We start from the raw sequence: 13,272 nt of genomic DNA on the forward strand, positions 1-13,272 counted from the left end.
AAGGAACTTACAACTTCTACTTGAAAAACTAAATATGCTTGAAAATAAATTTTCACTACTCTAATCTAATCCACTTCCCATGTGGGCCCCTTTGCTTGGCTTTTTCTAATCTACTAGCACAAAATGTAAACCAAGAACTATTTCATTATGTTCTAAAAATTTATTACATGGGAACAATACATAGAAATGTAAAAACAACTCATTGCAAGATTCAATAGTTTCTTGTCATAACTTTCTTCTTCTTCTAACCTCTAACAAAATTGGTCCAATCCCTATAAATAGAAGATCGACACTTATTTTGAAATAGAAAAGCAAACAAACTAGCTATAAATCCATAGGAGAAAAAGAAGGAAAGATAATAGCTCACAAAATAGGTAATAAAATCTGGATAACCACTTTGACATAATAATAAATGCAAAGAATATAGCAAGATTTCAAAGCTCCTCCATACTAGCAGCCATGTCCTTTGGTACTGTTATAAATTTTCCACCGTGGCTAAACCTTAATGTCTTTTCTCCTTGAATTCTATTGGCTATCTTCAACATTCATCTTTGAATTCTTCAAATCATCTTCAACTTCATTTGCTAACAAGTTAGTTATAATGCAAAGATATTTGTAAATAAGCATTATCAAATTAAATTCAAATATTAGAACACACATTCTGATGGTTATATCAAATACTGCATTATATATATATATATATATTGGCAAAAGATAACATACTATCTACCCATAGGTTAATCATCAGTTCACAAATGTCTTGATGGAAATAAAACAAAGTGTTTAAAACAATCATAAAATAGAGGCAATAATTAGCATCATTAGTCCTCTTAGAATACAAAGCTATTTTAGTGAAAAATAATTTATTTTGTTTGTTGATGACTTTTTTAGAATGATGATCGTAATATTTTTTAAAGAAAAATCTGATGTATTTCAAATATTTAAGTGGTATTCTACTAGAGTTGAAAAAGAAACTAGAAAGAGTCTCAAATGTTTGAGATCATATAGTGGTCATGAATTCATCTCAAATGATTTCAACATATTTTTCAATGACAAAGGAATCAAGCCACAAATGAGTTTATCGAAGGACTCCACCACATAATAGTATAGGTGAGAGAACAAATTAGATTAATTATGGATCGTGCAAGAACTTTGGTGATGGAGAAGGATGTTTCATAGAAGTAGTGAAGAGAGGATGTAACTAATAGGGTCTATTTTATGAACCAAGCTCAAGTGAGGAAAGGAACAAAAAAAAAAAACTTCTTGAACTATGGTATGGATATTTAACAAATGTGAATTGTTTTAAAGTTTTTGAATGAGAGTGTTACATATTCAAGGACACAAGAAAATGTAAATTTGATGTAAAAAGTGATGGAGGAATATAAATAAATAAATAAATAAATAAATAAATAAATAAATAAATAAATAAATAAATAAATAAATAAATAAATATGTTATTCCACTAAGAGAAAAGATTATAATTTTTTGAATTCTAACACTAACAAAATTGTGGAAAGTTGAAATGTTAGAGTTGGTGAATTTACAAAGAAAAATGAAGAAGAATGCAAAAAAAAAAAAACCTAAAGATTATGAAAATATTTTCCTAATCGATGAGGGTGACCCTATCACCTTACCTAAACCAAAAAAGGATTCTATTGAGTATTAACAACCAAGCACTGTTAATGTTCTACAATATATTTCTAGCAAACATCAGTAGACTAGTACGCATCAAACTATAGGAGCCAAGTCATAGATTGTGACTATCAACCAACACACATAGCATGTTGAGTTGCAACTAGCGACAATAGAAGAAGTTGAACATGCAGAATCTAGTGGATGACATCAAGAAGAACTAATACCTTACTTTTATTGGCAAAGTGTGTGAGAAGACATCATGCACCAATACAAAAGAGGGAGTTCACTATGGTAAAAAAAATTCTCTAGTTGCAAGGTTGGAAAGAGTGAGATTTTTTCTTGCATATGGTTCCTACAGAGGATTCAATATGTACCAAATGGATGTATAATTTGCATTTTTGAATGGAATTCTAGAAGAAGAAATCTACATTGAGAAACTTGAAGGATTTGTTGATTCAAACAAAAAAAATATGATATTTCAGTTACACAAAGCCATATATAGTTTAAAGCAAGCCCCTAGAGCATGGTATGAAAGGTTGCACAATTATTTGGTGGAAATTGGTTTTGCAAGAACTAAAGAAAATAAAAATATTTATGTGGAAAGTGAAGCTTAAAATAAGATAATGCTATCTGAACTTTTTGTTGATGATAGCATATTTATGAAAAATGATTCATTGAGAAAGTCATTTGTTGATCAAATGAAAAAGGTATTTCAAATGTAAATTTTTGGAGAGAATAAATTCTTTTTTGGTTTGCAAGTGTATGATATGAATAAGGGTATTTTCATTACTCAATCAAATTATATCAATTTTTTTTTGAAGAATTCTTATGTGGAAAAGTTAAGACTAGTTCAAATACCTATGGTGACTAAACACAAACTATCAAAGAATGATGATTATGCTATGGTAATTCAAATATTATATAGGTGAATAATTGGAAAACTACAATATGTTATCCATAGAAGATATGTCATTACATTACCTATCAGAACTATTGCTAGATTCTTTGCTAATCCTAAAGAAAATCATATGATGGTAGGACAGAGGATATTAAGATACCTAAAAGGAAGAGAAGACTATGGAGTATGGTACAAGAGAAGTGATAAATTTGAGTTGAAGGTTTACATAGATGTTTATTGGGTAGGAAATATCGATTATAGAAATAGTATAAGTGGAGGAGCTTTCATTTTAGGAAGAAGTTCGATTTCTTTGACAAGAAACACAAAGGACTATATTTTACAATCTAAAGCAGAGGCTAAATATATTGTTGCAACAATGAATTGTTCAATCATTATATAGATTAATAAATTGTTGAAAGAAATGAAGATATCATTGAACCTATTGTGATATACTGTGATAAAAAAAGTTCTATAGACATATAAAAGAACCTTGTGATGCATACAAAGGCTAAGAATATTGAGATTAGGTATGATTACTTGAGAGAGGTAGAGAGGTAGTACATGACAAAGAAGTGAGATTGGAATATGAGAACACAAAAGAATAGTGAGATGACTTATTCAAGGAACTACCCAAGGATGCTTATGTGTATCTAATAGGTAAGTTCCCCTACCTAAACAAAACTAACCACAAAGATGTTGCACTGCATCAAATTTTTTAATCATAGCACCACATACATTGATGTAGGAGGTCACATTTTAGGAGCTACCTAAAGATGTAAAAAGTAAAACACTAAACTATGTGTAGATAAAAATACAAGAACTAATGTTGAGATACATTTCTATATTAGTCAAATAAATGACATGAAGATGTGTGTATGATTGATGTATTTGGTATTGTTTTCAAAGATGGAGAGTATTATGAAGCTACCATACAAGTATACATTAAGAGGGAGAGATTAACATAATTAAGTTACCATACAACACTGGTCATTTAAAGAGGGAGAGTAAGATCAGGTTATTATACAAGAATATATACCTAGGGAGAGAAGCTATGTAGAGTGAATGATTGTTGACAAGAGGAAGACATATGTTGGTACATTTATAGCATGAGTTGAGGTTTTTCTACTAAGAATGAGTATGTATTGAACTAATAGGGAAAGCATCATGATGCTACATGGATGAGAACCATAATGAAAATAAGAAATAGAGAACACAAATATAGGTGAAGTTGACAGTACAAGTGTTGAATATTTTGGGTTACATGGGAACTAGTATAGTATGTTAGATGTTATCATTAATGCCAAAGAGGGAGATTTTTGGGAACTACAATTGGAACAATTGTTATGCTTTTATTAATGTCAAACCTATTAACAAGACAAGTTATCAAACCTATTGGAGAGACATCTTACTAACATTCTAGAGTTTCATATCATTTGATTGATGAAGAGGATTTGAAAAGAAGAGACACCAATGTAAGCTAGTGAGTGATGTTGAGTGTTGAGAAAGTTAAGTATCATGAAAATACAATGCGCACCGATAAGTTAGTCCTTGACAATATCATGTATTGTTCAATCAATGCATAAAGTAAAGAAGACACATGGATGAATCTTAGAGTTAAAACAAGTCAAAAGGATAAGCTTGATCAAATATTGACATTGGTTAGTCAATGAAGGAGCTAAAGAATAAGATTAAGGGACTTAAGTCAAAGTTGAACAAAAATGTTGAACCCAAGTGCTTGTTATTGCTAAGAAAATACATGAAGGTGTGTTTGTAGAGAATGAGCATAGTAATAACCAAGTGAGCCTTTTGATGTAGAATGAGACAATATAGTGTGTGTCAAGCTACACATTGATGACCAAGAAGAAGAACACAATGATTGCCTACTGAAAGCAAAATTTACAGTTCGAGAAAGAATTGAATTTGAGCACACCACAGTTGGAATTTTGAATTAGTGAAAGCGCATGGAAGATAATGATTAATGAGCTAGAGTATTTAATTCATCTAGGGGATAAAAATTACTAAAAAGTAAAATGTCCCCAATGCTCCAAGAATCAACATCATTACAAGTGTTCACATTTTTTACTCCAACATAACTCAAACGATCAAAATTGGAGTTCAAGTGCAAAAATTATGACTGGTCAAAATGGTCAAACTGGGACCAAAGGTCATAAAAGGGTGAAAAAATAATCATCTCAAAAGTATTTGACAATGGATTCCAAATGAAAGAGCTCGTCAAAATTTTTCCAATGGCGTTCGTTTCATCAAGAACGGAGATCAGATATAAAAGTTATGATGGTTTCAAATTCAAGCAAAAGTATGGATTTTGATGATGTCAGCATGACATCACGAAATCATAAAGAGAGGGAAAACATTCAAATTCGAATTAAAATAGCTATTTAATTCGAATTAAAGGAATGAGATAATGGGAGTTGAACTCCTAACCATAGGCCTCCTAAAATTAAGGCCAACCAATGGGCTATTTATGGTATATAAAGTATTAAGGGAAGAGTTTTTATCTATCCATAACAAATCTGCCCAATCTTACTTAAATAAGGGTATTTTTTGAAAACAAACCCTTAATTTTGGTGTGAGATCATAACAAAATAATGGTAAAAGGGGAAAATTCGAAATATGTAATCAAAATGGGAGATTATGTTGGTTAATTGTTTTAGCCCGTTTTTGGCTAAATTTGATGTATAAAATGGGGGTAGTAGGCTTTGGAAAGGCATCCAGGTGATGAGAAGGAGATTATGATCTTGAAGACTTGATGATTATTCCTACACATTGGAGAGTAATGCTGCAATTGTGCTTGAAGGGAAGATCTTGAACACTTGTAATTGATTTTGGAGCAAATCGAATCGGTCCCCCTATTGGAGTTGGACCTAGAGATGTAGTCCATACGGATGAACTCCGAGATCAAATTGTTTGCGTCTTCTTTCTCTCATTGTCTCTTTTATCAACTTAATCTTGTTGTTCTCTTATTTTATTTACGTTAATTTGATTCGTTAAAAGTTTTAAATTAATTCTATGTAATAAATTAGCATTCCTCTGTAATAGTCCTAGATCCTAATCAGATCATTAATGCACAAGGAGAGTTTTCTAAGGGATCAAAGGAAATGATTTAATCAAAATATTCTAGGAGAAGAAGGAGAACAAAAAAATGGTGGATAGATTCAATGAATCTGACCTAACCCTAAGATCATAGATGATATTTAAGTGACAAAAAATAAAAACTACCTATTTCATGAGGTAGAGGAAATTTTTTCTAAGGCTGATTTGTTGTTGAGTATAAATCTTAAGGAGAATCTATGAAAAATAGAACAATAGAGGTTAAGTGTGAAGAGTTTAGTGAAGAAGTGATTGCTTGAGGAGATGCTAAGTAGATCAATAATGGAGACCAGTCAATGATTAGAAAATGAGTGAATGGAGATTTGTATTTGCAAAGTAAGTTGTAATTTATAGATAAAACCTACCATTACATTCTAACCATTCTAACAATCAAAATCCTTTAATCAAGGTTGACCTAACAGTCATTTGTAAATTCTTTAATCAAGGTGACATTCTAATGGAATAATACAAAGTCCTCTAACAAGGCCACTCCTAACATGGTAATTAAATCTTTTAACATGGTCACATAATTTAACAATGTGTTGTACAACTTTTAACAAGTTTGGCTCTTGACTAAGCTCACTTCAAAAGAGTGAAAAATTGGTAGCATATTACTTGGTGGTTTTTTCCAAAATTGGATTTCCACTTTAAATCTTTGGTTAAAAGTTTTATTTTCATGTGTGGATATTATTGATATGCATGCTATATTTTGAAGTGGTTTGTTAATTGGCAGTCGACACATGTAGAAACAAAGAGTTAAGATAAAGAATGAAATGTAAAATGGCTTGATTGATTAAGTTGGTTGAGGTTAGTAAAAATTGAAATTGTACATCTAGACCCAAAGATAATTGATTCACCCCATCTCTCACTTATTTTAAATCATTATGTAACAAACTTGAAATATTGACTACTTTTAATTTTTGTTTGAAAATCATATGTGAAACTAACATAAAAGCTTGACTTCAAAAATTACCTTATTAGATTTTTGAGAGCACCAAAGCACATTCTCCCCAATTTATCAAAAATAGGACTTGTCTCAAAAGAAATCATAAATATATTTTTTTATTTCAAACCCCCTTTCCCATAGGGTAAGATTATAATTCAATGAAACCACATCCTCATTAAAATATTTATTTAAATACATTATAATAATAATCAGTTGTAATGTTTCTAAAAATGAAATGAAATTTAAAAGTGATAGATGTAGGGAATAAGTTAAGGAATATAAATTATTCATGCTTTTAAAATATCAAAAAATATATTCAAAGCAACAAGTAATGTTCCCCATAACACTCACTTTTATTCATTTCTTTTGAAAATTCAAAAAACCCCCAAAAAAATTAAGTAGCAAAGTATTGGGTGTATATGTGAAACCCAATAGTCATTCTTTTATTATGCACATTTTATTATTGTTTCCCTCCAATTGTTCATCTCTTTATTTCCTTTGAGACTCTATAAATATGTATTGGAGGTTCAATATTATTTATGTCATATTCAAAGAGCTAAAGCTACAACTGTGATGTAAAGTTTAGATATTTACATTAATAGAGATCTTCCCTGTAGTGTGGACGTAGCCACAATTTGTTGTAAAACATGATAAAATAATGTGTTTGTGTCTTTTATCTTTATTGTTGTTCTATTCATTTCCAATTTACACTTTCAACGAACTTCACAATTGGTATCAGAGCTTGGCATAGAAGCTGAAATTGATTTTGGTGTTTGTAAAGCTAGAGTCATGAAAGATTTGCAAGTCATAAATTCTAAGGATAGAATTTCAGTTTGTGGAAAGTTTAGATGCATTCATTGATAGAAAAGCAAGACTTGGCGGTAGCAATTGATGGAAAGGAAAAGAAATCTGCTGTAATGAAGGATGAAGACTGAAACTATTTCCAACATGAAATGTTAAATAGTGATTAAGCTTCTATTCTCATAACGAATCAGAACGTAGATTTTATTATATAAATTTTAATTTCATACTATGCAAAGTTGCATATTTTTTATAGAATATTTTCATGCAAAATAATTCTTCACCTATGATTGGATCTGGAAGAGGTTCTTAGGAGTCATCCCAAAACCGATACAAGAGAAGGCACTAGCTTTCAAAAGAAGGCTATGAAAAGTCATGCATTATAGTGATTGCAGAGGCTGGCACACTTCTTCTGAGGCTTCTTGTAGGTCTACAGAGCTCTGTACACATGATTTATTCTCATGCATTACCTTCTATGTCCATGTGTACTCCAAACTCTACTTTCTCTTCAATATTTGATTGACACGTAATACAAATTGTATTTTCAAAATGTTCGTCACTGGGATTGTTTGATAGGTGGTTGATTTTATTGACACATGTAGCAAACTTAAGAGCACTGTAGGTTATAGAAATCTCAATTTTCTTTGTCTATGAGAGCTCTCGTGAATTTTTTGGCATCAATGTCTCTCTAGATGTGTTAAATGAAATGTTGGAGCTAGGTAAATTTCAATATAGTTGTGGGTGTTGCATGTTTTGTAACTCAAACATGGACATTCCAATGTAGTTTGTACAAAATGACCAGAGACTTCTATTAGTTTAGTTAGCTTTGGATAGCTGTTCATCCATATGCTATTATATAGCATGTAATTGTTTTGCTAACTAATTAGTTAGATTAGAGACAAATATTTGTTAATTAATTGACCACTTTTGGAAACAACTAGAAATCGACTTGGTTAGGGTTGTTAAGTTGTTTTAGTCTCAATTGTCGATTGAGAATCGATCTTGGCTATTGGTTTCTCAATAGGAGTAGTATAAAAGGAGGTCAAGGGGGCATTTGAATGTACATGAATGAAGTTTGGAGAAAAATTTGTAGTGCTAGCAAATGAGTTTGTAAGTTTGCAGTGTTAACAAATAGTCTTGCAGTGTTAACAAGGGCGCAGTGTTAGCATGGGAATAGTAGTGGGGAATATTAGCAGGAGAAATTAGGAGGTTGTCAAAGTTCTTCTAGTGAGAGGCAAGAAATTTTGTATCTCTTGATTTGCTGAAGTTTAATATAATTTTTTATCTGTAGAACTAGTTTTCCCTTAGGGGTTTTTCTAGGGACAATTTGTTCGAAAATATTGTGTTCATTGTGTTGCACATTTCTTTCTGTATTTTATTGGTGAAGTTGTAGTTGTGTTATTTTTTGATATTAGCTAAGAATTTATTTTTAGTAGTTTAATAATTATTTACGATAGGAGATTAATAATCAGTGACTACAATAGTTGACTTTTCACATGGTATCAGAGCATTGTTAAGGGTAGAAGAGTTTTTCCCTAGGAAAGAAATTTTGATCTCTTTAGATTTATTTTTTCTTTAATCCCTTGAGATGGCTTTAGCTAGTTTGAGAGATCAGGATAGATTAGATGGTGCCTCGAATTTTGGTGTCTGGAAGGCTAGAATTTCTTTATTGTTGGAAGAGAATGGTATCAAGAATTATGCTACTAGTGATGTACTTGTACCAATAGATGCAACATAGCTTGCAGCATATAAGAAGGATGATGCAAAGGTGAGAAGGATTATCCTTTATGGTGTTAAGGATCATATTGTTCCGCATATTGTAGAGCTAAATATGACGAAGAAGATGTTGGAAGCCATTCTAAATCTATACCAGAATGCTACCACCAACAAGAAGTTGATTCTTAGAGAGAAGCTAAAGAATACTTGAATGAACCAGGGATAAGATGTCACAAGTTACCTCACCAAGCTCAAACTTGTTAAGGATGAGTTAGTAGTTGTTGGAGATAGCCCTAGTGATGATGAGCTAGTGAGAATAGCCCTAAATGGGTTTACTAAACAATGGAGTGTCTTTGTTCAAGTTGATAGTGGATGAGATAGTATACCAAGTTGGGATTGATTATGGACTAATTTCACTCATGAGGAGTTAAAACTAAGTCTTGTCAATGGGGCCAACAAGAGTAGAAAAATGAGATGGAACAAAAGAATGTTGCCCTAGCGGGTAAAGGGAAAACAAAGAAGGGATCTAGTAAAGGATCAGATTCACAAAGTGAGAAGAAGAAGAAGGACCTTTCTAAGGTCAAGTGCTTTGTATGTCATGAGTTTGGCCACTATTTCAGTGATTTCCCAGAGAGGAAGAAGGGTAAGAAGCAAGTGGTAGCTTCAGCAAGTGCAAAAGAACTCTCCAGTAGAATGGAAGATGAGTTTGCACTCATAGCTTGTATGGTTAGCTCAACCTCACAGTGTGTTTGGTATATAGATAGTGGGGCATCATTTCATATGATAGGTGTTAGAGAGTACTTCTCCAGTTACAAGGAGGAGGACACCAACATCCAAAATTTTATGAGAAACTTGTCCAAACTCAACCCAGTTGGGAAAGGGACTGTTCAGTTTTAGAGGGAGAATGGAAAGATAATTCCACTTCATGATGTGTTGTATATGCTAGACTTAGGTATGAATTTGATTTCTATATCTATTCTTCACGATAGGGGTTATAATGTACTCTTTAGAGGGATAAATGTGTTGATTAAGCACAAGGATTGGAAATCACCCATAACTATTGGAGTTAGGAGTGGTCGCCTTTATAGGTTGTAGTTTGATACTTCTAAGGCACTTATGAGCAGCAATAATCTTAGAGATCTTGGAGAGCTATGACATAGGATGATGGGCCATATTCATCATGGAGCACTTAGATTTCTTTGTGAGATGATGATAGGTGTTCTAGAGGTGAGCACAGAGCATGATGATGTATGTAAGGGATGTGTGTTGGGGAAGTTTGTGAAAGCATCTTTTCCAAACAGTGACACTAGATCTAAGGGTGTTCTTTATCTAGTACATTCAAATGTTTGTGGATCGATGTCGATAAAATCTCTTAGAGGATATGAGTACTACATTACTTTTATTGATGATTTCTCCAAAAAGACCTAGATATACTTCTTGAAGACTAAGGATGAGGTTTTTAGTCGATTCCAAGAGTTCAAGGCTCTTGTAGAGAATTTGACAGGAAGGAAAGGTTATTCTGTTAGACAATGGAGGTGAGTACAAAGGAAATGCCTTCCAAGAGTTCTGTACCAAAGAAGGAATCAAGAGAGAATGGACAATTCCTTAAAATCCACAGAAGAATGGAGTTGTTGAGAGGAAGAACTGTTCTATATCAGAGCCAACAAGAGCTATGCTACATGACTAGGACATGCCCTATTACTTATGGGCAAAGGTGTGTAATACAATAGTCTACATCCAGAATAGAGTTTCACACAAGGTGCTAGGGAAGATGACACCAGAGGAGGCTTTCACAAGGAAGAAGCCAGATGTTGGTCACTTTAGGATATTTGGGAGTTTGGAATATTGTCATATTCCTAGAGATACACGTACAAAGTTAGATCAGACTAAAAAGAGGGGGTACTTTGTTGGGTATAGTGAGACCTCAAAAGCATATAGGATCTTTATCCAGGAACTAAAAGAATTATTGTCAGTCGTGATGTCAAGTTCATGGAGGACAAGGCATTCAAGAGATCCAGAGATTTTCTAGTAGATGATCAAAGTGAGCAGCCAACAGAAGCTCCAAGACCAAGTCAAGAGCAACAAAGCTCAAGTACAGTTACCAATATGAGTGTAGACTTAGGTAGTGAAGATTCACAAAGTATGGAGAAAAAATTGCAACAGGAAATGCATATAGAGGACTTAGAGGTTGACATTTCATCCTCTACAATTGGTAGCAGGAACCATGAGGTTCTATACACACAAAGAGATACTCAAGAGTTTGTTGGAGCTCCTAGGAAGTGTACTAGACAATGGAGACAACCAGCCAAGTTTAATGACTATGTGGCATTAGTTAGTCAGTTGGTAGATAGTGAGCCTTCTAGCTATCAGGAAGCTACATAACATCAAGTATGGTGAGATGTTATGGTTGAGAAATATTCCTCAATAATGTAGAATGATGTGTGGGAGGTAGTGCCTAGAACAATAGATAGGAAAATAGTTGGATCACACTAGATCTATAAGACAAAGCATGGTGTAGATGGTAGCATTGAGAAATACAAGGTGAGGTTTGTGGAAAAGGGGTTCTCTTAGAAGGAGGGAATAGACTATGAGGAGACATTTTCTTCAGTTGCCAAGTATACTTTTATATAAGCTGTAATCTCACTTGTAGCACATATGGGATGGCAGATCCATCAAATAAATGTCAAGACAAAATTCCTTAATGGTGAGTTGAAGGAGGAGGTATACATAGAACAACCAGAAGGCTTCGTAGCACACAACAAAGAGACCCACATGTGCAGATTGAAGAAAGCATTGTATGGACTCAAATAGGCTCCTAGAGCATGGTATGAGCACATTGATACATACTTGCAGAAAATGAGCTTTGTGAAGAGTGAAGCAGATGCTAAGCTCTACTTCTTGGTGGTTGGGGGTGAGATTCTCATTCTTGTTCTTTATGTGGATGACCTATTTCTTACAAGTTCACTAGGGCTCATAGTGGACTGCAAGAGGAACCTTGCAAAAGAGTTTGAGATGAAGGATTTAGGACTTATGCACTACTTTCTAGGCATAGAGGTGTCTGATGGAGAGATTTTCCTTGGTTAAGAAAAATATTGCATTGAAATCTTGAAGAGATTTGAGATGGAGGATTGCAAAGCCATGTCTACACCCATGATCATGAATTGGAGGATGGTAGATACATCTAGGGAGAAGGATGTAGATCCCACTTTATACAAAGAGTTGATTGGTTTGCTTATGCATTTGGTCAACACTGGGCTGGATATAGCATTTGTAATTAACTCTCTTAGTCAGTTCATGGTTGAACCAAAGGGAATGCATTGAATAGTAGCCAAACATATATTGTGTTACTTGCATGGTACAGTTGAGTATGCAATTAGATATATTTGAGGTGAAGGTATCAGGTTGATAGGCTATACTGACGCAGATTGGGTAGGAAGTACAATAGACAAAAAGAGCACTTTAGGGTGTTGTTTCAACTTAGGATTAGGAGTTGTTTCTTGATTTAGTAGGAAGCAGAAGTTTGTGGCTCTAAGTTTAGCAGAAGCAGAATACATAGCAGCTAGCATGGTGACATGTGAAGCTATATGGCTTCAGAAGTTGTCAATAGCTTTCTTTGGTCAGAAGGTTGAGACTACTATGATTCATTATGATAATCAAAGTTGCTTTAAGTTGTCTAAGAATCCAATGTTTCATGATAGGTATAAACATATACACATTAGATATCACTTCATTAGAGATTGTGTACAATGGGGAGTTGTTTAGTTATAGTACATACCTACATAGGAGTAGGTAGCAGAAATTCTGACTAAGGCATTGGGGAAGACAAAATTAATCTTTTTTAGAGATAAGTTAGGTGTTATGAAGAACAACTTCCTCGCTAAGAGGGAGTGTTAGTTTAGTTAGCTTTGGACAACTATTTGTCCATATGCTATTATTTAGCAAGTAATTGTTTTGCTAACTAATTAGTTAGATTAGAGACAAATATTTGTTAATTAATTGACTATTTTTGGAAACAACTAGAAATCGACTTGGTTAGGGTTGTTAAGTTGTTTTAATCTTGACCATCAATTGAGAATCGACCTTGGTTTCCCAAAAGGAGTGTATAAAAGGAGGTCAGGGGGCATTTGGAAGTACAAGAAAGAAGTTTAGAGAAATATTTGCAGTGCTA

Source organism: Cupressus sempervirens, chromosome 11 (assembly GCF_028749045.1).
Source record: "Cupressus sempervirens isolate cs-2001-9-10 chromosome 11, ASM2874904v1, whole genome shotgun sequence".
In the NCBI taxonomy this organism is placed as follows: Eukaryota; Viridiplantae; Streptophyta; class Pinopsida; order Cupressales; family Cupressaceae; genus Cupressus; species Cupressus sempervirens.